Here is a 22,500-nt window from a genome sequence, read left to right as displayed (position 1 = left end):
TATTTGATGGTATAATACCAGGAAGTGACATTGCTACACATTACTTTACCAGCATTCACACCAAAGATTGTTTCACTTCCTTGACTAGAGTCAGTAGACACAGTGGTTGTTGGATCAATGATATCAAATATTGTAGGACCTGGATTTTCGTCCACATCATTTGCTTGCCTTATAGGCAATGGGATATAAACATTGTAGCACATCATTTGTGCAAACCAAAACATCACCTCATTACACGACTTGTAATGTCCAACAACTTGTTTTAATGTTGGCAAGAAAAACACATTTAAGTAAAACATCATAAGCATCGTATTCCAAAATCGCCCTCGCACACCTGAAAATGCATCCTTGACTTTCACAAAATTGTTGTGACAGCCGATCCTTGACCGGTATTGTTCGATTGTTGTTCCCATGCTGGCGGCTAGTAGCAGACAACAGTAAGAGTACGAAATACTATTCTTTGAGAGTGCAAAACTCTTATTCAATGCCACTATTTTTTAGAGTACAATAACTCTTTCAGTTTGGGATGTAACCCACACCGACATTTCAAGCCGATAAATACTGGTTTGTGATAGCTTGTGAGATACTTGTGAGGTATGTTGTGCGCAACGGATTTCGAGCCAATGAATGTGGGCTTGCGAAAGCGTCTTAGCTTCAGTGCAATCCGCACTAAACACAAGCCGAGTCTAAATATGTTGGCTTGCGAGAGTAAACAACTCCCTTATCGATTCCACTCAGCGACGTCACCTGGATGAAATAAAAAAGAACAAACAAGGCAGGCTACTGTAGGATAGTTAATTTTCGAAATGAAAGAAACAAAACCAATCTGAAACAGCACGACAGATCAATTTCGAAACACAAATAACTTACCTTACAAATAATTTGCGACGGAAAAATCTTCAAATTTTTCCCAAAACAGGGAAAACGACCGCATATTTATTTGCAAACAACGAACGCTAGAAGCAATGGCCGACACTTGAAAACAATGACCTCGCAATTACTAGTACCCAGTCTACAAGCCAGACTGTCACGTGTGTTCTCGTCCTCAAAGTGACATACTGACAAGATTTGCCTCTGACTTAGGGGTCTTTATGCATAATGCATAAGACCCCAAAAACTAACAACTAAAGTATTTTTGCGCGCATTACCTCAAAATAGTAGGATATCAGGAGGGTGATGGGCTCCTGGATATTAAATCCATCAACCTCAAGTATAAAATGTGTCATCGGATTTTTCCCACGTATAAAAACCAAGCAGGATACCGCACTGTCACGATCCAGGTCTGTTCTGGCGCGAAGATTAACAGAGTCGGCTACGTTAAATCAGAAAGGAGACCACTTCGGGATTTTGACTTTGTGTTAAAACAGGGGCACCCAACGAGAATATAGTTCAAAACCACTAAGACATAGTATTGTTAAACGTATTTTAGTATTTAAACGGTAGATATAGACATATTTTTATCCCCTAAAAATTTTTCATCTGTTCGGATTTCCTAGCTGAAAGTCTAGCGATCCGAAAATGATAGGGTTCAAAACTTACCTTTTCGAAAATTTCAGCCAGAAAAAAGGCTCCCGAAAATTCTAGGTGACCTTTTTAGGGTAAAAATCCGTTAAAAATGAGCAATTATACCATTTTATCACATGTTCGAAAATTCTAGGAGAGGCAGGCAAGCAAGAAATTTTTTCAAGAAATGTTCCGAAAATTCTAGATCTCAAATCGTCTTGCGAGCAGATACTTTCGGAAAATTGACGTTGGGTGCCCCTGTTAAAACTCGCGTCATAGTTCATCATATCTTTTCTTAATTCCAGTGGTAAAATTATCTTCACACGAATGATGAGAAAACACCTATTCTTCTTCTTCTTCTTCTCCTGAGTTAGGTCTTCAGGTCAGTGAGTCTTGTGGTACGACAACTGATTTTACCTTTTTTTGCATTTCCGGCCCCGGGCATTCAATTCAAACTTTACATTAACTGAGGTGACCTTTTCAGCGTTCCCATGGAAAAAATCATGGAGGCACGAAACATTTGGTGAAAACTCGGCCTACAAGTTTTAATATCCGGCCTGCAGTGCTGGAGCGATTCATTAATTACAGAAAAAAGTACATGTTAATTGTTGGGTTTGGCAAATTTTCAAGCAAAAACCGGCATGAAAAAAACTGAGTCGTATTAGCCGTTATTATATATGGCTCTGTTTCGCAAGGACTGGGAACTACGAAATTCACGAATTTGATTGGCTAAAATCGATATTGACCGCGGTCTAGATTTTCCCATCTAGATCGGCATCTAGACCGTAATGTTTTGCGGTGAAAAAGTTGAAAACTAAAATACAAAAATATTGAGTATTTTCTTCTATCAATATGATGAGAAAAAAAAGGAGGACAAGCAAACTTTGGCAGAATTAAGTTCAGCTCATCGCCATTCATCGCCGTTCGCAAGCAAAATGTCACTTAGTACAAACCAGTCACATTCGACGAATTAAATTGTTCTTGTTTGCCATATAACAAACACCTTATTACCGAGCTTAGTCAGTCTGTATGGGAGAATCTTGACCTCGGTCGTGTGTACAGACCTCGGTTAAGATTCTCTTACTCGGTTAATGAGAGCTAAATATCAGGATAAAAAAAAAAAAAACATAATACTCTTTGTTTGTCCCCTCCAAAATTTTGCATTAGAATTGTTTTTATTTTCTCTTGGGACTTATAATGGTCTCAAGAGAAACTGCAAACTACGCTTATGCAAAATTTTGGTGGGAGAACAAAGAGTATTATGGTATTTTTTAATTTGGCAAATTGTAAAAGCTACGATGTTCAATGTTGTCAGCGGTGTTTGTAATGTTACACACGAGCGCATGGTATGTGTTAATTTTTCGGTGTATCGCCTCGCACAGCGATTAGAACGTTGAATCGTTGTGACATGAGAGAAGGTCTTTATTTGTAAGACACAACAATTAACATATCCCCCATTGCAGAGTTACCTTAGTATTAGCCGCCTGATAACAGCTCCAATCTATTGGCTTTGTGTGCAGAGCCATTCAGTTTTGTTTCTTACGTCGGACTGAAAACGGTTGCAACACATTGCGCTTATTTGCTATAGATTTAAGAACTTTTTTTTTTTACATAGGCGTGGAAGAAATCGTTCGAACATTGACAATGTTTGCATTTATGATTAAGGGAATTTCGACTGTATCCTTTTCTTTTTTCTCATCTCGACTTTGCCCTCACATCTCGTCCCTCGACTTTGCCGTTACAAGTGGCTTTGGCGGATATTCGGCTTCTAACGGCATTGACAGGGTTAATGCTTTCTTTATTTGATTTAAATGTCTTCTTTATCAGACGAATAACAAGGCGTAACTTGAGTAAACGCGCCTTTTGCAAAATAAGATTAATTAAGAAAAAGATGATATTACATTGACATAACGTTTTACTGAAGCCCTCGGCTGATAATGATCCGAGTCTTGCAAAAAGGTACGGGCTCATGATTTAGAAAAGGAAATGCGCAAAAGAAACAACGGACAAAACGGCGGTGAATATCTTCTTAACCTCGTAGAACCTTATCGATGCATACCAACCTTGGTTTTGATAAGACAGGAGGTAGGAAATTGCTAGTCTAAACAACCTCTGATCCCACATACCTCTCTTAGTTTACGTTGTTAAGATGTAAGATAAATTATAAGTGTGTGTGGCATATTTGGACCGACACGTTTTTACAATACACCCTTCAGTGCCTCGTGGTTACGTGCAGAAAGGCAACGTGACATCTGGATCTCTTCTGGCTTAAGGGACGTGAGTGAATAAATCCTATCGAGTGGCTTATCAGGCAAATAAATAAGGTGGTATCCGACGAAGAATTACGTTGTCAAACCGGCAGTGCGAAAAGTATTCATCTTTCGTAGCTTTTTATAAATTTCACGAATTCCTTTTAAACAAAACTCAAAGGTGACGTGTGGGACCACAATAGGATACTTGTTTTTTCACACTGCTCAATAATCTTTATCGTAAGATGTTTTGAAACGCATTACCTGTGATATTCAATCTATTTTGTCTGACAAAGCCGGGCAACCGAGCATTTAATCACAACAAAATGCATTTTCGTCAGTATTTTACCAATTATTGTTATCCTACATGATCCACTAATCTGAACGACGCACGTCAGTGCTTCACCCCAAGCCACCTCTAGCTTAATCACATTTTGGGATTTGATCGAAAATTGGCTCTTTGCGAGCCGTTCATTCTCTTTGAAATCCATGAATTGTCTTCGTTTAATAGACAGGACACTCGTACACATTTTGAAGAATTCATGATTTCAAAGGGTCTCTCTCTTAGGACTTTGCGATACTAGTTGACCAAGCAGTGATTTCACTGTCGTACAATTTTGTGTGGAATGCAAAGGTCTGAAAGGATATTGTATTTTAGACCAAGATTCAATTATATACTTTTAGATCTTTTTTACGCGTTTCCTTTTACATTTTCACGCCCCTGAGGCAAATGGACAACTCTGTTTTGACTGCTCACAGCATTACGACTTTATTGAGCCATAAATATAAGGTATCTTTGAGAACCACTTTTATCCTTGTCGCATCTTTGGACAGGACAACGTAAAGTTTATAAAATTTATTGTTTTCACCTCCAGACAATTTCACGTTTTCGTATTTCTTGTAAACGTCAAGTTGTGGATGTGTCAGTTTTTTGTCAACCCGTTAAAAGAAGTTTATGTCGGCAACATTGAATGTTATATCGTTTTCGCGCACAGAAATCCGGAGCTTTAAGCGAACAGACATATTGTTAAAACAATCGTTCTTTCTTTCCTGTATCGGAATTTCAGAAAATTTTCGTGGGAAGTAAATTGAACAGTTTTGGTTGAGTTGTGGCCAACTTTCCGGTAAGAGAGGAAGTTCATCGTCGATCCTTTTTAGTCTGAATAGACTAAAACCAATATATCAATGTTCCATCTACGAATTACTCGTTAACCCGAGGAATTCAATTAGGTAAAAGGTTATTTCTACGTGGCTATTTTGGAATTTGTCTTCGCCCGATGCGGAAAATTAGATAAAGAAACTTTGTTAAGTTGACGTGGAAACAAAGTTTGCTGCTGCTGGGACATAACAAGTTACGTTAAACGTTACTTTGTGTCAGTTGTATAGGTACTTTGCAAAACTGCGGACTGTTAGTATAACTGTGGCTTCTCATGGAGGCAGGAAACATTAATTTAAAAAGGAAACTGTCCGGCAAATGTATCTTAACCTCAGAGAAGTTTGAGAGGAAGATTTGAAAGGTCACATACCTTGCTTCTGCTTCTCCGTTTGAGGTTCCCAGCGAATCATAAGGTAAGGAGGATTTCTCTGTTAGCTCGCAATTCTGGAAGTTGTTAATGACCTGCACCTTGCTTGCGTTGCGATGAAACACAAACAAATGACACATTTGTCAAACTGTGCGAAATATAAGAGCGTGAATTGTTATCGCCATGCCGACGAGATTACTACCGACGAGCTTAAATTACACAACTGAAAAAAAAAATCAAGAAAACCTGATTGTATATTGGATAACGGTATTATTTGTCCACACTTCCCGTCATTCGGGCCGTTATGTGTTAGCGAAAAGTCTATGGTTTGGGGCTGAAAGGCCCAGCGAAGTGCTCAGCTTCCTGTCTTTTGCGGCTTTCTGTGAAATTGCTTACGTTGTGTGCCCAGTGAGATAAAAGTAGCTAAGATAAATGAATTAGGGCAGTTACAAAATTAGGACACGCCTCAGTAGATGACGAAGGAAAGTCGCGCACTATTTGAGTAAAGGCTAAATCTCGCTTGAACTTTCGACTTCGCGTGAGGCAAGAAAAACTCATTTAGCAATTAAACTTGTGGTCATAAACTGCGGGAAACAAGCGTATAAACAAGTTGGAACTCTACAAAGACCCATGAGGGCTTCATCCTTAATCCGCAAGGCACATGTGTAAGCGATCCTGGTATTCGACACATTATTTATAATCCCATTTGTCACTTGATTTAATTACTGGGTTGCCTTATAAGGCAAACCCAGTCGAGGTCTTCGTTTAGTTTGTTTGTTTTCTTTTTTTTTTTTTTTTCCGTGTCGGTAAAAGTCTTGCCTGTCACTCCCCTGGTAAGTAGTGTCTTTGTGTATAGAGCCTTCTGCGCGTATTTTCTTAGGATCGAGAGGGTAGTGGAACTGCGTAGATTTCTCTTGTGGACACAGTAGAATCATTAACTTAGCCTGCAATGGCGTCGAAAGTCATGCAACGCGAATGGCGTTTTAGTGGATCCTTAAACAAAATATACCCTTATGGAGCTCAATAATGGAAAGTCAGTTGGATAAACTAGGCATGAATCTCAAAAGCGACGAGTACTGGACTTCGACAACAATCTATCGCCCGTCGAGACGAAATCAAAGTGAGCAGTATTTACCTGAAGTACATGGTAATTTGACACAATTGAGTTTCTTGTCTTCACGCACGCAATCAAATAGGAAGAGGTTTTCGCCTCTAAGAGCAAATATGTTGTTTGTTTCAATAAAATTTTCGCTGGAAAAGGATTCTGTGGTATTTTCTGCCTTTGTGAATTATAATATCATGTTGTGTATTGAATTTTCGAGCTTAAGGTTCAAATGTGATATGGGAGAAGTTTTTAGTATTGCTCTGTAAGCAGGAAGGGTTCACAGGCCTGTTGGAAGCGTGCTTGAGTTTCAACAAAATGAGCCCCAAAATCAGTGAAAACTTGTGACGCAGATGAATAATAAAGTAGCTGCTATTTCCAAAATGATGGAATTACCTGGTGATAAATCACGTCGTACACGTCTTGGAGAGTAAATTTTGACTTTGCATAAACAAGAGTTGGGCGATTGTGATCTTTGTTTTGACTTCGCTCATTTCATTGTCAAACTTTATCACACTTGACAGAAAAAGAAACTTACAAAAACCCGGTATCTTGGGCATATGAATTACGGGGTGGTGACTTCTTTGCCTAAAAGCAACTCACTTAACGAAACTGTCCTTTTTCAAACAACAACAAGGATTCAAACAGCTTCAATTCTTACAGAGTTCGATAAAACATGCGGTGGGGCAACCAAAGCGATGGGAGCTGTGTTGGGGTTTCAGTGTGAAAGTACAAACGGCTACTAACACTCTTATAACTCTTTTTTCATTATTATTTTACTAACCCACAGTCTGCAGTCTGCATTTTACCCTCAGTCTGCATTTTATCCCTGGTCTGCAGTCTGCAGTCTGCGTTTTACACTGACCGGTTATTTGAGTGGTTTTTGGCAACAGAGGTTAATTATTCGTAATGCGATCGCTTCCGTTGCCGTTAGCAATGGGTCGCAAATTTGACACTTTTATCGCATTATCACATTACGCATTGAACCACGTTATCTATTATTCCTAAAAATCTAAAAATATTCGTGCCTTATCAGTTTTCGGTCGAATTTATGTCCAAGAAGGCAGATAAATTGCAGATAATATTAGTTTTGCATCCAAAAATTCGTAATCAACGCTAAAATGACCAAATTTTGCCTAGAAAACATATTTTACTGTTATTTTTCTTAAATTTTTTCGTTCAACTTTCGCTTTTATAAAATGTTTCAGTTTTCTGTAAATAAGTTATATGCTGTTGGAAAGCTTATTTTCTTAGCTTTAAAATGGTGTATTTTTTCCCCCTAACTTAAATATTTTTTGAGAAAAAAAAAACATTTTTTGGCGATGGCTGATTTACCGCGGTTTTCTCGCGGTTGGGAAAGTAGGAAGAAGAGTTAGGCCAGTAGCCAGGTTTTTAACCTCAGAAAAGGATCTGTTTCGTCGTACGAACGTGTGAGGACCTGTTAATTACCTTTTGGTTTGTTTTTGCAAGCCCGGGGGGGGGGGGGGGGGGGGGGGGGGGGGTACTCCCATATGAAACAGACGGGGATGCTCGTCGTCTCGCTTAGGGGTGTAAATTTTGGATTTTGGTCTCGCTTAGGGTGTTTCGGGCAAAGCGCCAATATTTTAAGCCGCCAAGGTCAAAATTTGCTTAAGTCACGCCCAGATTGGTCTCCTTTAGGAGTCACAAAAAGCTTGAGCCACGCCCAGATGGTCTCCTTCAGGGGTTAAATTTAAAATTTCCGACTAGCATCCCTGTGTGTTCCATATGGGAGTCCCCCCCCCCCCCCCACCTCCGGGGCTGCACGTACCACAGGCAACCCAGTGTACCCTCACGGAGGGTCTAGTTATCGTAAAATTAGGTCTTTGTGTATAATGTGTTACACCGTTGATAACTTTCATAATTCATTTAATCAAAGTCTTTCATGATTTTCGCGCATCTTGATTCCAGATTGCATTTATACATTATATATGAACGTAAGGGAAGGAAATCTTTCCTAAACGACTGTTGAAGTATCTGCTTCGTCTGTTCATGCGGTTTCGCAGAAAGACTGAATAGAGAATTGTCTGTTATCTTACGAGTGCCAACGAACGTTTGAACAAAGTTAAACTTCCGCCTTACGCACTTATTCCTTTTGGTGTCAAATGTCTTCTTGTCTTGCGATCTCTTCAGAGACGTATGAAATGGACGAACGCTGCGAGCCCGGCGATTAATGAACACTGAATCCCCCCTAAACAATCCAGGCAAACTGATTTGCCTTGCAGGGCAACCGTGTCCCCTGGCGTCTGCGTAAACGCGCTATTTTATTATTTTTTGACGGTGTTTGCACTTTTTACATCAATTACCAGGGGGTTAATATTATGTTAGCGCTTTTAATACAAAATAAATATAGTACATAGAAACTAAACAAAATACCAAAAAGATATGTGCGTGGTCAGTGAATCACATGTTGATCCAGCGTATCACATAGAAAACTGGCCCATTAGGGAGTCCCACGTAAATGCCACACACTAAGTGATCAATCAGCCATGTGGCCAGCATGGTTGTCCTGATAGTGTAGTGGTCATCACACCCGACTAGTGATCAGGGGGACGTGGGTTCAAATCCCGCTCAGGGCAATTACAGTTTTCCCCAGAAGTTGTCCAGTGTTGAGTTTCCTGTTACTTTCTCTCAATTTCTCCTCAACTTGGACTGTGAATCCATTTGTGATCCTCCTTGGGGTGATACGTTGTTGGCTCAAGGGATCTACTTAACTGACTCTTTACATTAATTACCCTTGTCCGCCTGTGAATCACATGTTGATCCAGCGTATCACATAGAAAACTGGCCCATTAGGGAGTCCCACGTAAATGCCACACACTAAGTGATCAATCAGCCATGTGGCCAGCATGGTTGTCCTGATAGTGTAGTGGTCATCACACCCGACTAGTGATCAGGGGGACGTGGGTTCAAATCCCGCTCAGGGCAATTACAGTTTGTGGCTTCTATCAAACAAGCTCTCGTCACACTACGATGTGGTTGGGTACTCCTCTATTGTTGTATCAGAACACAGACAAGACAAACAGAAACAACATGGACTACGAGACAAGAGGGGATCAGACAACATCGAGCACACAATCAGCGGCCAAACACCTGTGAAAATGCTAGCATATCCGGGTTTATTATTCTTCAAAACGCCAAACATACCGTTGTAAGTCATCACGTATTCTACAGTATTCCAGGATAGTGTCAATCGAACTCACCCTAGGCTTACTTAAATTGATGATTCCGGACGTTTTAACTTTTGTTTTCATTTATGCCAAAAAGGTAAGGTAAAGTCAATTGATAAGACACTTGGGAAGCAATTTCATAGAACTGTGGTGCCTCTGAGTAAAAGGGTAATCAACTTCGCACGCAACATGATGCCGGCCTGTGTTTGGTTCCAGTGATTCGATTTTCTCTAGTCCGCCTTCTTTGGCAAATTTGAAAGACTTCCCCAACAAGCAACACCAGGTTGTTGGCGTGTAAATAGTTTTCGTAACTTTTAAAATGTGATTTGACGATCACCCATTTGCTTCGCAGGAGTAAAGCAATTTTCAGCGGAAATTTCGTTCAATTTCAGTCACACTACTGCTTTTACTTCACTTTTGTGTTATTATTATTATTTTTTAATGCTGACAATTCAGTCTAGTGTTTTCTTTGAGTAGACATTATTTCCTGAAGCCAAAATAAATAAAAAAGGGTCTGCTTTAATTTAATGACCCACTTTTTCAATGCTCCCAGTGACGAGTAACGGCCAAGCAATTTGTGAAAAATAGGATTCAGCCTCGGGTAGAGTACCTGATGCATGACGGATAAAGAGTGCTGAAATCGAAACATTTCTTTCCTTTGAAACACTGAAAATTTGTCTTCCAGAGGAGATCATTAATTAAGCAAGTGCCGTTAACAGCATCCTAAAAAGCCCGAAACAAAAGGAGCTTTTCCGAGCTAAAATTGATTGATATCTGCAGCAAAGGCTTACAAAGCTCAAACAATCTACGAGTTAAACATTTCGAGTACGATCTCCTTAAGCAGCCACCGTATTGGATTAAACATGGGCGGGGCCAGATCGGGGCGAAGGGAAAGAAGACCAGAGTTTTTCGGCAAGTAACCATGCCGGCGTTTGTTGGATCAACTTACTTGCTGTGATCGGCGTAATTGCCAGCTGAAAAAGTAGGTATGATTATTTAGAAGTGTACTATATTTCGGCTGGCCAAACTAGCCTTTTTCTGAGGTACAGTGAGAGTTTACAAAGAAGACAACTATCCTTTTTATCTCAGAACAGTACGTAACGCATGGAATGCAACGTGTGGAATTAACATGCTCCTGACCTACAGGCTTGTCTGGCTTACTGGCTTATTTCGATAACCTAGCAAATTGAATGATTGAATTGATAACTTGGCAGCATGGGGCTCAGTTGACACATGTCTTCAACTGTGTACCGTTCATTACAGTACGAGCTATTTCAGGTAGATAATTCAGGCAGCTAAAAGGAAAAGGAAGTTTGAGTTTGTTATCCGGTAACGGATAACCCCGATATCTACTATTCTATCAGTGTCTTGAGAAAGACATCGAAGAAAGCTTGAACTCTTGCATTCGTGTCTCTTATATCGAGGAAGAACATGCATGCAATAATTTACACCGTCAAGCCGATAAAAAAAAAACCGTGACAGCCTTGAAGAAAAAGCCCTTATCTAGTAACTAAAGTCGAAGAGGGCGAGACTTATGTCACATCTTGTCATAAATAATTCAGTGGCTTGATTTTATTATCTGCGCGGTCAGATCTTGACGACACAGAGTCTCAGTGGAGATCGAGTTCGTGAGAAAATGTTATTGAGGCGGAAGTGAGGGACTTGAGTGTAGATCCGTACTCCTACTGTTCAAAGAAAAAGAAAATGTTAAATGTTAATTTACTTGATCTTACTTGGTGCGAATGTTTCGTCGCCAAGGGTTATTCACACAGTGCGGAAGCATATCACAATGGAGAGCACGTACAGCTGCAGCACACGTGATATGATTTTATTACTTTTGATCGCAAACTTCCTACGAACCTGAATTCTAGTAGCATCGTAAGACTTCGAGGCTCGCGGCGTATAGACTCGTTTTGTGAGTTTTCACAGTAGTCAACTCACAATGAAACGTGGCAATTAAGGTAAACTGGACCGCAAACATTTGTTGCGGAAGGCGGAGCAATAGGTTTGTTATCAGATCATGGTTCTTGGTGGGCTTACATCAACATTTTTCAGTGGGACGTTGAATTTTTGTTTTGATCTGTATCATGACAAATATGACATTGAAACCTAGCCATGATTGTGGCTATGATGGACTGACTATTCAGTAGAAGCATGAAGCATCGAATCTTTGATTTACAAAACAAGGAATGACAAAAACCGGTGGGTTTCAGTTCTTAATAGCTTGAGTTTTAGAATCGAACTTTTCAATGACTAGATCGCTTCTCCTGTCCGCGGCTTATCGACAATTCGCCCGCGCAATTCGCCGAAGCAGATCTTCTTTTTTTCCTAGTGGATCCGATTGACTAATATCCCGTATGAAATCATGAAAGCTCTTGAATTGTATCAGGCAGCCATCCAAAGTGATTCCAAGTGGTTGCTAATTGATGCATGACGGATAAAGAGTGTTGAAATCGAAACATTTCTTTCCTTTGAAACTCTGAAAATTTGTCTTCCAGAGGAGATCATTAAGCAAGTGCCGTTCACAGCATCCCAAAAAGCCCGAAACAAAAGGAGCTTTTTTGCCGAGCTAAAATTGATCGTGGGAGACAAACACCCTGTAATTTGTCTTATCATTTCATAAATAAAGAATTCCCGTCGACGGTCCGGTTATAACTCTACCATACTTCCACAATAAATTGCGACCCCTTATCTGTTGATTTTTAGGCTTTCTCGTTCTTTTCCACACATGAACACACACGATTGAAAAGTGCACATCGGTACTAACAAAGCCGGGATAGGGAAACTTTTTTTTTCCCGCTGTTTTCCAAGTAATTATGTCATTTGAAATGCTATTACTTTGATCTACTGATTTATCATCCCAAGGGCTAAAGTAGAAGTAGCGTGATTTCGTCCATTTTCCCGGCCTCATGAACTTCACGAACGAGTCTTTCTCTGTGTGTTTTTTTGAAATAATCCACAGCGAAGAATATTTAATGATGGAAGGCTTCTAATTTATCTTCTGATCAAACACGAAACGATTATTCCCCGTTTGGAATCCCTGCCATGTAAAAAACACGAGAAGTGGCTGATAGCTTAAATAATTTGTTCTGGTTAAAACCTTTAATCTTGGCTTATTTCTCAGTGGATACGATATCACATCAATTACCAGTTGAAGGTTATCAAAGATATTTTCGTTTGATGGAAAGGTCCGTGTCCCGGCGTTCTTCGTTTGCCATGGGCTTTAAGATAAGAATAGTATTGAAAAAATGAACTCCTTTTATCGCTGCCGACCACAGTTTATTGTTGGCCGCTTTTTGACGTGTCCAAGGGAACAGGCGGTGGGTAAATTAATGTAATCTGGCTTAAAATGCATGGCTGGGGTTATTTTTCCCTTGAAGTTAACCCTCGTTCAAGAAGATTGGCGTTTGACTCTGTCGCAGATATTAAGAGTTTTTAAAACAGTAGAATGGTATAAACATACGTTTATCAAATCAAATTAATCTCCCGCGTGTGTTCATATAAGTACCGGTCACATTTGTAAAGTTATCTTTAAAATTTTTAAAACAAATCAGGATCAGTTACTGTAAACAACAGTGTAATACACAACCAGACGTTGAACTGAAGTGAACGGTCTTTGCATGTTACGTGGTCAAAATTGGCTCCACCAGCAATTGATCATTTGCAGTGAATGCTGTGATTACCTTTCTTAAAATTGCAGCAATGCACTGGATGCTACGAGTTTTTGGGAACAAGCAGATTCTATCGGTGCACACCATTAACTCTATTATTAACTATGATCGGTGTGAAAGAACTGATTTTGAGCCATCATTGGACTGCTCATCTCAGAGGGCGAAAACTCCTTCAATTCAGAGACGACACAGGCACACTCGCGAAATAGCGCTCTTCGACATCGGTCAAAAGAAGGAGTCCGTTCTAGCAATATAAACCGACGGGACATTAATGGGAAAACCTTATCCGCAAATTATTCTCCTAAAAAGGTGCATCCATTATTGATGAAGAGTTTTTCAAAGACCAAATTTTAACAAATCAAAGGCCCCTTGGAGCCAACTCATTCATGTTTATGCAATATGAGCAACCAACTTGATGAATCCCCATAATTATCAATGTTGCAGTGTAAGCTGAGAAATAAGCTTGTGAGTGACGCAAATGTGGAGAAACTTACAGAAAATCACTTATGTCCTACATGCAAAACTATTTGAGTCCCCTATCAGGCATAATAGTAAGATTGGCCATCTACGGCATCCAGTTATTGTTTGCATGACATACGGTTAAATTGTGGACTTGTTTTGATACTGGAAGAAGAATGACAAGTGTATACTGGGTAGGGTAGGCAAAGTCTGCATACGAGCCAAGTCGCCCATCAGGCCACTATTCTCGTCAAATTTCCAATTGTTTTTTTTTTACCTGGGGACTGTGCAGAGTTGAGTACACATAAATAAAATTATAAATAGCCAGACAACAGGGATCCGACTTCCACTCAAGGTGTTCGATTCCTTCTCTGAGTATCCAACCAAAAAAAGTTACCAGAGAATTTGCCATTTGGTTTCAGTGATGTACATAACACGTTACAAATAACATATTGGAAATACAGCTCACTTATCCGACGGCGAAAGATGCAATTGTTGTCGAAGTCCATTATTCGTCGATTTTGAGATTCCATATATTCATTTGTCACTGCTTGTGTTATTTATCGAATTGACGTTCCATTCTTGACCTCCACAAGGATATATTTTGTTTTAAGATCCAATAAAACACCATCTGCCTTACATCGGCTTTGGCGCCATTGCAGTGTTCGAGTCCCATCTAAAACGAAGAAAAATGTCCGGGCTCGGCTTGGGCTTCGAGTGCATTTTGGCGAAGATTCGTAAAGTACACGGTCTACGGTCCACACCAAATGCCCTCTCCGCAATAACTCATTCATTGCGCTTCCGCGCATGAATGAGTTAAGAATGAGAGTGAAAGAAAAAGAAACAGCCTTGAAACTTGTGAGATTCACCACTGAAATTTAACCACTATTTTCAAGCTCCTCCTGGAGACCACACTTCATCGGTCGCTTGCTCGGAACAGCCGTGCCTCAATCAGCATTCGTTTCTCGTAATTCCCCGTGCAATCGGACGCAACATTGTTGGATGCTTGTTACATGATGGGTTCGTTTGCATCCCCTGTTGCATGTTTTTGCGTGTTTTGGGGAGTTGTTGCACGAAGTTTGAAACTGGTCAAACGTTTGAGCCAACAACTCCCAACATTTCTTTTGTTCCTTGATCGCCGAAGCGCATAGAGCAACAACGTTGGATCCGTTTGCACAGCACTTCCAACATTGTTGGGCCTGCGCATGCGCATCACATATGGTCTCCAACCCATTAACATGTTGAAAACAAGATGGCAGCCGAATTTTGTAAGTTTTACAAAGTCTTATGAGGCGTATCCTTCCCATAATACACTGCACGTCCTTAAATCGTTGGGCGTTATTTGCATACGTTTGCACACAACTGCCAACACCATTCAACATCTGCAGAACCAACAACTCCCAACCAATTATTCCATTCGTTTGCATACAACTGCCAACACCATTCAACATCTTCTGAACCAACAACTCAAAACCAATTGTTGCATTCGTTTGCATACAACTGCCAACACCATTCAACATCTGCTGAACCAACAACTCCAAACCAATTGTTGCATTCGTTTGCATACAACTGCCAACACCATTCAACATCTGCTGAACCAACAACTCCAAACCAATTGTTGCATTCGTTTGCATACAACTGCCAACACCATTCAACATCTGCTGAACCAACAACTCCAAACCAATTGTTGCATTCGTTTGCATACAACTGCCAACACCATTCAGCATCTGCTGAACCAACAACTCCCAACCAATTATTCCATTCGTTTGCATACAACTGCCAACACCATTCAACATCTGCTGAACCAACAACTCCAAACCAATTGTTGCATTCGTTTGCATACAACTTCCAACACCATTCAACATCTGCTGAACCAACAACTCCAAACCAATTGTTGCATTCGTTTGCATACAACTGCCAACACCATTCAACATCTGCTGAACCAACAACTCCCAACCAATTATTGCATTCGTTTGCATACAACTGCCAACACCATTCAGCATCTGCTGAACCAACAACTCCCAACCAATTGTTGCATTCGTTTGCATACAACTTCCAACACCATTCAACATCTGCTGAACCAACAACCCCCAAACAGTTCTTACATCCATTTGCATACAACTGCCAACACCATTCAGCATCTGCTGAACCAACAACTCCCAACCAATTGTTGCATTCGTTTGCATACAACTGCCAACACCTTTCAACATCTGCAGAACCAACAACTCCCAACCAATTGTTGCATTCGTTTGCATACAACTGCCAACACCTTTCAACATCTGCAGAACCAACAACTCCCAACCAGTTGTTACATCCGTTTACATGCAACTGCCAACACTATTCAACATCTGCAGAACCAACAACTCCCAACCCATTGTTGCATTCATTTGCATACAACTGCCAACTCCATTCCACATCTGCAGAACCAATAACTCGCAACCAATTGTTGCATTCATTTGCATTCAACTGCCAACACCATTCCACATCTGCAGAACCAACAACTCCCAACCAATTGTTGCATTCGTTTGCATACAACTGCCAACACCTTTCAACATCTGCAGAACCAACAACTCCCAACCAATTGTTGCATTCGTTTGCATACAACTTCCAACACCATTCAACATCTGCTGAACCAACAACCCCCAAACAGTTCTTACATCCATTTGCATACAACTGCCAACACCATTCAGCATCTGCTGAACCAACAACTCCCAACCAATTGTTGCATTCGTTTGCATACAACTGCCAACACCTTTCAACATCTGCAGAACCAACAACTCCCAACCAATTGTTGCATTCGTTTGCATACAACTGCCAACACCTTTCAACATCTGCAGAACCAACAACTCCCAACCAGTTGTTACATCCGTTTACATGCAACTGCCAACACTATTCAACATCTGCAGAACCAACAACTCCCAACCCATTGTTGCATTCATTTGCATACAACTGCCAACTCCATTCCACATCTGCAGAACCAATAACTCGCAACCAATTGTTGCATTCATTTGCATTCAACTGCCAACACCATTCCACATCTGCAGAACCAACAACTCCCAACCAATTGTTGCATTCGTTTGCATACAACTGCCAACACCTTTCAACATCTGCAGAACCAACAACTCCCAACCAATTGTTGCATTCGTTTGCATACAACTGCAAACACCTTTCAACATCTGCAGAACCAACAACTCCCAACCAGTTGTTACATCCGTTTACATGCAACTGCCAACACTATTCAACATATGCAGAACCAATAACTCCCAACCCATTGTTGCATTCATTTGCATACAACTGCCAACTCCATTCCACATCTGCAGAACCAATAACTCGCAACCAATTGTTGCATTCATTTGCATTCAACTGCCAACACCATTCCACATCTGCAGAACCAACAACTCCCAAGCAGTAGTTTTATCCGTTTGCATGGGGCTTGAAGGGAATCTCCACAGTCAAATGAGTCAATGCTTTTTCAAAGAAAGCCTTTGTATCCGAAATAAATAAGTTTTAGAATCGCTTATTTCAGTTTGTTTTCAAATTTCGCGGGCGCCGCCATCTTGAATGATTGTGACATGTTACGGTTGCCATATTGTCATTGGACAAAAGCTCCTTGTATCAGAACAATAGGGCAACCGTAACACGTCACAATTATTCAAGATGGCAGCACCCACGAAATTTGACAATAAGTGATTTTAAAATTCAGTTTTCCTGATATAAACACCTTTTTAAAACAAATTTGTCTGGAAACATTTCCCTCGGTTTAAACTTATTCTGTAGTAAGAGTGGAGGCTTCCTTTAGGGCAGTTTCCATTTTGTGACAGAGAATGTATGAAATTCATATGTTGTAACTGCGGTTGTGTCCTTGTAAGTGAAAGTGATGATCGCAGTTAATGAAACATTTCGATCAGTGGCAAAAAATCCTGGGAAAAATACAGAATTCCGTTCAAGCTCTAGGGTTTTTTTTAATTTTTCAGTTCTGCCTTCGGTGGGAGCAAATTGCGCTCTTTCTTTGAGGCACATTTTTCCATTTTCCTCTTGCTTTTTGTGTTCTTATGCTTTGTAATATTATTGTACTGTTACCCACCAGAATTGCTCCGCTGATTTTAGGTAACCTAATTGTAAACTTTGACATAGAGAAAATGTAACTTCGCCCAAGAGTCCAATGTAATCATTAGCGATTCATTCCCAGTTGTTCAGGTTGTGTGGAGTGTATGAACTATCCATGAAAACCTCACTGTTGGTAATTCCCCTGAAATCTAATTAAATGCAAGCGTCTGTTCGCATCCTATACACAACCTCAGATTTAGTCATTTCTTGTCGTGTTTGGAAGAAAAATGACCCAGATATGCACCAAATGGCAAAAGCACACACAGCGTCCAAAGCCATTGTTTTCTGCCGTGATGTATACCTTAAGCGTCTTTGCATTTTATCCCCATACAGGAAAATTACTACCCTTACCTTGCGACGAATCTCCCCTTCCGTTTCAGAGCTTTGTGTTCGTGTCACTGCAGACGATCGCGCGGGTTAATTTAAAGTGAAATATGCGATAATGACAAACAGACTTTGCTGCCCGGGAGATTGAATTAATCCTTAACATAAACTGTTGCCATTTAAGCCATTAAATCTGAGGCATTCGAGCTCAAAAAGGTGCAATGTGGCTTTTATCAAATCCAGGTGTTTTCTGGGACTAATGATAGTTAAAGAGCTTTCAATATAATTTCCAGGTTTGATATTTTTTAACCAGGCTCAATTGTTTTTCTTTGACTTTTCCGCACTCCGTGAAGCTCCTTTTGCTAATCTTGGGTTCCAAAGTCTCAGCCACTGATTAGTGACGTGGTCATTTCGTATATTCTCATGACTTGGAGTTGCTTATCAAGGGACCATAATGTAAAGAGAAGGTGGCTGTTGAACATTTTGTAGGCCTAGGAGGCTAAAGAGCAATTTGACGGTGTCCTCTAGCCAAACGGGTAGATTAAGATCAGTTAAGTCTCTTGAAAATCATCCAAACAACTTAAAATCCGCTTTTTAATAAGCTTTAATACTTGAGATATATCAGTTTTATCTCACAAATTTGTTCTTATAACATTATTAATGTTCTTTTAAAATTAATGACAAGTAAGGAAAGTAATGTAATCAATGCAAACAAGAAGGAAAAGCAAATGAAACAACGAGTTCTTCGATGCAAACAAACTGCTCAGTTCGGACAAAATGCATATGCCTTTCTAAACATGTAAAAGCACTTTTTCATTTTGCAGAAGGAATGTTTTAAGCTTGTAGCTTGTGGGTGCCACAGGATAACAGAGAAACTAAATATGTGTTAAATTTTGGATCACCGCCTCAGGAGATAAGAACAATTTAACAAGTGGAGGTACATATGCTGCAACCAGGTTGACAATCAGACGCACTAGTGGTAGTCTGTTAAATGCTACTTTAGTTTGGAGAAGTATAAAGTAGGCTACAAAAAGTTATACAATTCAGACAAGGTGATGAACAGAGAAATTCGAACCAGTTACATGATTTGCACGCAAAGGAAAGCGTCTAATTCTCTCAAATTTTCGGAGAAATCGAAAACCGAGGATCTGCTTCTTATTAAAGTTATTATCAGTCGCTTATGCAGCGGCGGCACACCCCCTGACAGTGCGGTATGCCAAAGACGGAGATGATGTCTGCCGTACTTGAGGTGCAAACAGGACATATCCTTTCGCCGGAGGTTAAGTTAGAAGCCGGGTCAAGTCCTGGGTTTTGACTCGCTGCATTCCGTTTTACGGTGACCTCGTTCGGCCAGACCAAAGAATTGGTAACTAGCCTCTTTGCATGCATTAAGAAGATTTTCCACGTAATATTCACTTTGAAAAAAATTCTGTCGTTTACTAAGGTCTTCGTTCCTAAATATGCTTTGCAGACAGGGATGGAATTGCATACCGGTCGGGAACAGCTACGTTTAGTGAAAAGATTTCATAAATGTCAACAAGATAACTGCATAATTCATTTATCTCCAGCAAAGTATTAGCTAATTAGAGCTGCTTTTGACACCAATTAAAAACTAAAAAAGCTATGTATGTATAATGTATAATATTGATCATTTAGGGTTTTGTTTGAGCGCTTTGATTCAGTACTCCTAGCTTTAAAAGTCTAAGCGGAACAGTTCTATCACAGATGATTCGCGAAAGCGTTGAACCTAAATTGTGCAGCGGATTCTCTAAGGGAAATTCCACAGTAAATTGCTTGTTTTCATTTCTTCAATTAATCTCCTCTTAAGTGTCATCATCTTTGGTATCCTGGTTTAGGTTCCCATGAGTGAGTGCATCAGCTCAACACGACGCAGTTGATTTAATGAAAAGCATCGGTCAAAAAAAATTCTATTATTCTCCGTGAGACTCTGCCTTTAGAAGAGAATCTTATCGATTCCCAACAATGTCGATTTGTTGAAAGCTTTGGACCCGAAATAGAACATAAGAAAAGATTTCAATTCAATTGATTCACACGACCTCAGTGCAAGCCAACGTCTTTAAAAAAGTCCTTGAATCTTCCTTTTATCGTTGAAAAGCCCTTAAATTTTACATGACCACTTGAAATGTTCAACAGATGCCTCAACACAAGTGGAATGCATGTAACACTAACAGGTGCCTTGTTTTATGCGGGCTCTGACCTCCATTTGACCTCGCAGGTCGCTCTGTTTAACCACAGGCTTGGATTGATGGTCAGACGAAAAAACTAAAAAATTTGAAAGTTTAGCCTTTTCCTTCTTTCCCTAGGGAGAGTTGCTATAACAATTATAAAGTACAACGACTTTTTTTACTCAATGCGCGAGCGGGCGGAATTCTGCGAATCTTGCAATCTGATTGGCTCTGGGAGCGGTCGGAATTTTTCTATCTTGCCCGATTGCACGAGCTTGTGAAATAAACTTACATTTCCATTTTTTGACACTGAATCCGTTTTCATACAGTAAGTCGCTTACTGCATTCGCTATCAAGCGCGGTGCGAGTCAACAATTAAAATAAGTTGTTTGCCAGCTAAGGGTCGGTCCGTATTGCGAAAAACTGTGACCGAGGTCTTGAAAATGCTGCCCTAGGCCGGACAAGGTGAAGCTGCTCGGGATTTCTCGCTTGGTCCCGCAAGATCAAACTTTTATCCCAGGCATATAATAAATCCTTTATTGACCAACCTTGTTCGGTCAAAATGGCTGGATATTGGCCTCGTTCTTTTTGTGCGGGTTTATGGACCTCGCATATTAAAACACGCAAAAAAAGAACTTGGCCAATATCCAGCCACCTTGAGCGAACAAGCTTGGTCAATAAAGGATTTATAGCTCCATCCCTGATTAGACAGAAACCAATTATTGCGCCTTCAGACGACTGCAAGGCCAATGAACACCATATTGCCACGATAATTTGACTGAAACATTCATAGAGTTTTCTTTAAGTGCCTGCCACGGTAAGTGGTTTCAGAAAAAAAAACGCCCTCTTTTACATGACAATCTTTGTGGACAAAAGATGTTTTAAGATATGGTAAATAAGAATATAGGCTTATTAAAGAAACGGTCCAGATAAGAACGATAGCAACAACGGCAACGAACATTTCAATTGGAATGCAATTCAAGTGGAATGCAGAAAGGTGATAACTTTTCTATTATCTGTACTTACTTCTGATTGGCTTAAACAGCAAAAGTTAACAAAACTTCTTAAAGCAGTATTATATTCATCCTTACTTTCCAACCATATTCCATCTTTCATCTGGTCTCAGTTTAAATGAATTCCACAGAAATCGTATGTGGGGAACATGTAAAATTGTAAACGTTTCTTGGCTTTTGTTTTCAACTCTTGTGAGTGGTCAAAATCTTTTAACACAAAAAAACACCCTTTCAAAGTGGGCTGTAAATGAATTTTATTGCGTTAACGGCCATCCTGTAGGTTTATGCATTCTCTGTGTAAAAATGATAACATTCCTATAAGGGGAAAGCACAGTTGCCGCATAAGAAAAGAACTTGCTATCCACCTTACACGGATCAAAAACGGGTACCGCCACGGATAGCCGGGGCCAGTTACAGCTGTTTGTTTAGCCGAATAGACTATAAGACCATTTGTTTCGAGCTGCGACAATAGCTGACATAGCCGCCTTTTCCACCAGCGCTATCAGCTTATGAAAAATGTCATTGAAACCTCTGACTAATAAGCAAGAAAACTGCATTCATCTGGATCATGATAATTTTTTTCGAACTTTGCAAGTGAAGACAATTCGAACTCTTTCATTTTGATAACAGCAGAGATAAGAGAGATAATTTATTTATAGCCACGTCAAATATAGCCAATACAGAGATGAATTTTGGAAAACCTGCGAGAAATAGAGTGAAAAGAATGATTCAACACACAGTGAGACAACTTGAAATCGAAAAATAATTCTAAACTAAAAGATTTAGTTGATGAGTGAATATTCATATTCATTCAAAATTAATAGTTACTTGTTAACAGTAAGAGATTTCGGGGAGAATTTTACATTTGTAAATAACCCTGTAACCCAGCAGTGACTAAAACAGTATTGAACTAAGAAGATTCTACAAAACTACACAATTAATTACTAATGATGAAAGCTGAAATCGCCATTTTTAATGAAGTTGTTTTTTTTTTTTTTTTCACGAAAACGTTGTCCGGGTTCTTTAATAAACTGAAAGCCGGAACCCTGCCCTTGCATAAAGGTCGACAAAGTCAGTTTTAAAATAAATTGGTACCTTGGGAAGATAAACTTAATATATTATCTATTTTATATTGTTCGAGGTTGCAAAAGTGTATTAAAGTAATTTGGAGTCCA

The 22,500-nt window shown here is 39.9% G+C and overlaps 2 protein-coding genes and 2 non-coding genes across 13 annotated transcripts in view; 3 read left to right on the top strand and 1 right to left on the bottom strand.

Annotated features, from left to right (window-relative positions):
• The window catches only part of LOC137992358 (neuronal acetylcholine receptor subunit alpha-10-like), a 49,200-nt gene extending 43,474 nt beyond the window's left edge, over positions 1–5,726 (bottom strand). For 6 of the 9 annotated variants that reach the window (XM_068837658.1, XM_068837659.1, XM_068837662.1 and 3 more), the window contains exon 1: positions 5,279–5,448. The gene's annotated coding sequence lies outside the window, so the exon portion shown is untranslated. Of the gene's footprint in view, positions 1–5,278; positions 5,449–5,521 lie in introns of those variants that run through there. The other 3 variants (XM_068837660.1, XM_068837663.1, XM_068837668.1) reach the window with 1 other exon arrangement.
• The window catches only part of LOC137992361 (neuronal acetylcholine receptor subunit alpha-7-like), a 56,547-nt gene that overhangs the window by 12,907 nt on the left and 21,140 nt on the right, over positions 1–22,500 (top strand). The window contains exon 1 of one of the 2 annotated variants that reach the window (XM_068837677.1): positions 10,144–11,767. The exons of the other annotated variant lie outside the window; for it this stretch is intronic. The gene's annotated coding sequence lies outside the window, so the exon portion shown is untranslated. Of the gene's footprint in view, positions 1–10,143; positions 11,768–22,500 lie in introns of those variants that run through there. 2 annotated transcript variants of the gene reach the window in all.
• Positions 8,902–8,974, top strand: Trnat-agu (transfer RNA threonine (anticodon AGU)). The gene has a single exon. It is a non-coding gene; the product is annotated as a tRNA-Thr (tRNA).
• Positions 9,251–9,323, top strand: Trnat-agu (transfer RNA threonine (anticodon AGU)). Its single transcript has one exon. It is a non-coding gene; the product is annotated as a tRNA-Thr (tRNA).

This window comes from Montipora foliosa, chromosome 2 (genome assembly GCF_036669935.1).
Source record: "Montipora foliosa isolate CH-2021 chromosome 2, ASM3666993v2, whole genome shotgun sequence".
Taxonomy (NCBI): Eukaryota; Metazoa; Cnidaria; class Anthozoa; order Scleractinia; family Acroporidae; genus Montipora; species Montipora foliosa.
Note: the sequence above shows the minus strand (reverse complement) of the source record. Positions and strands in the feature narration are given on the sequence as shown.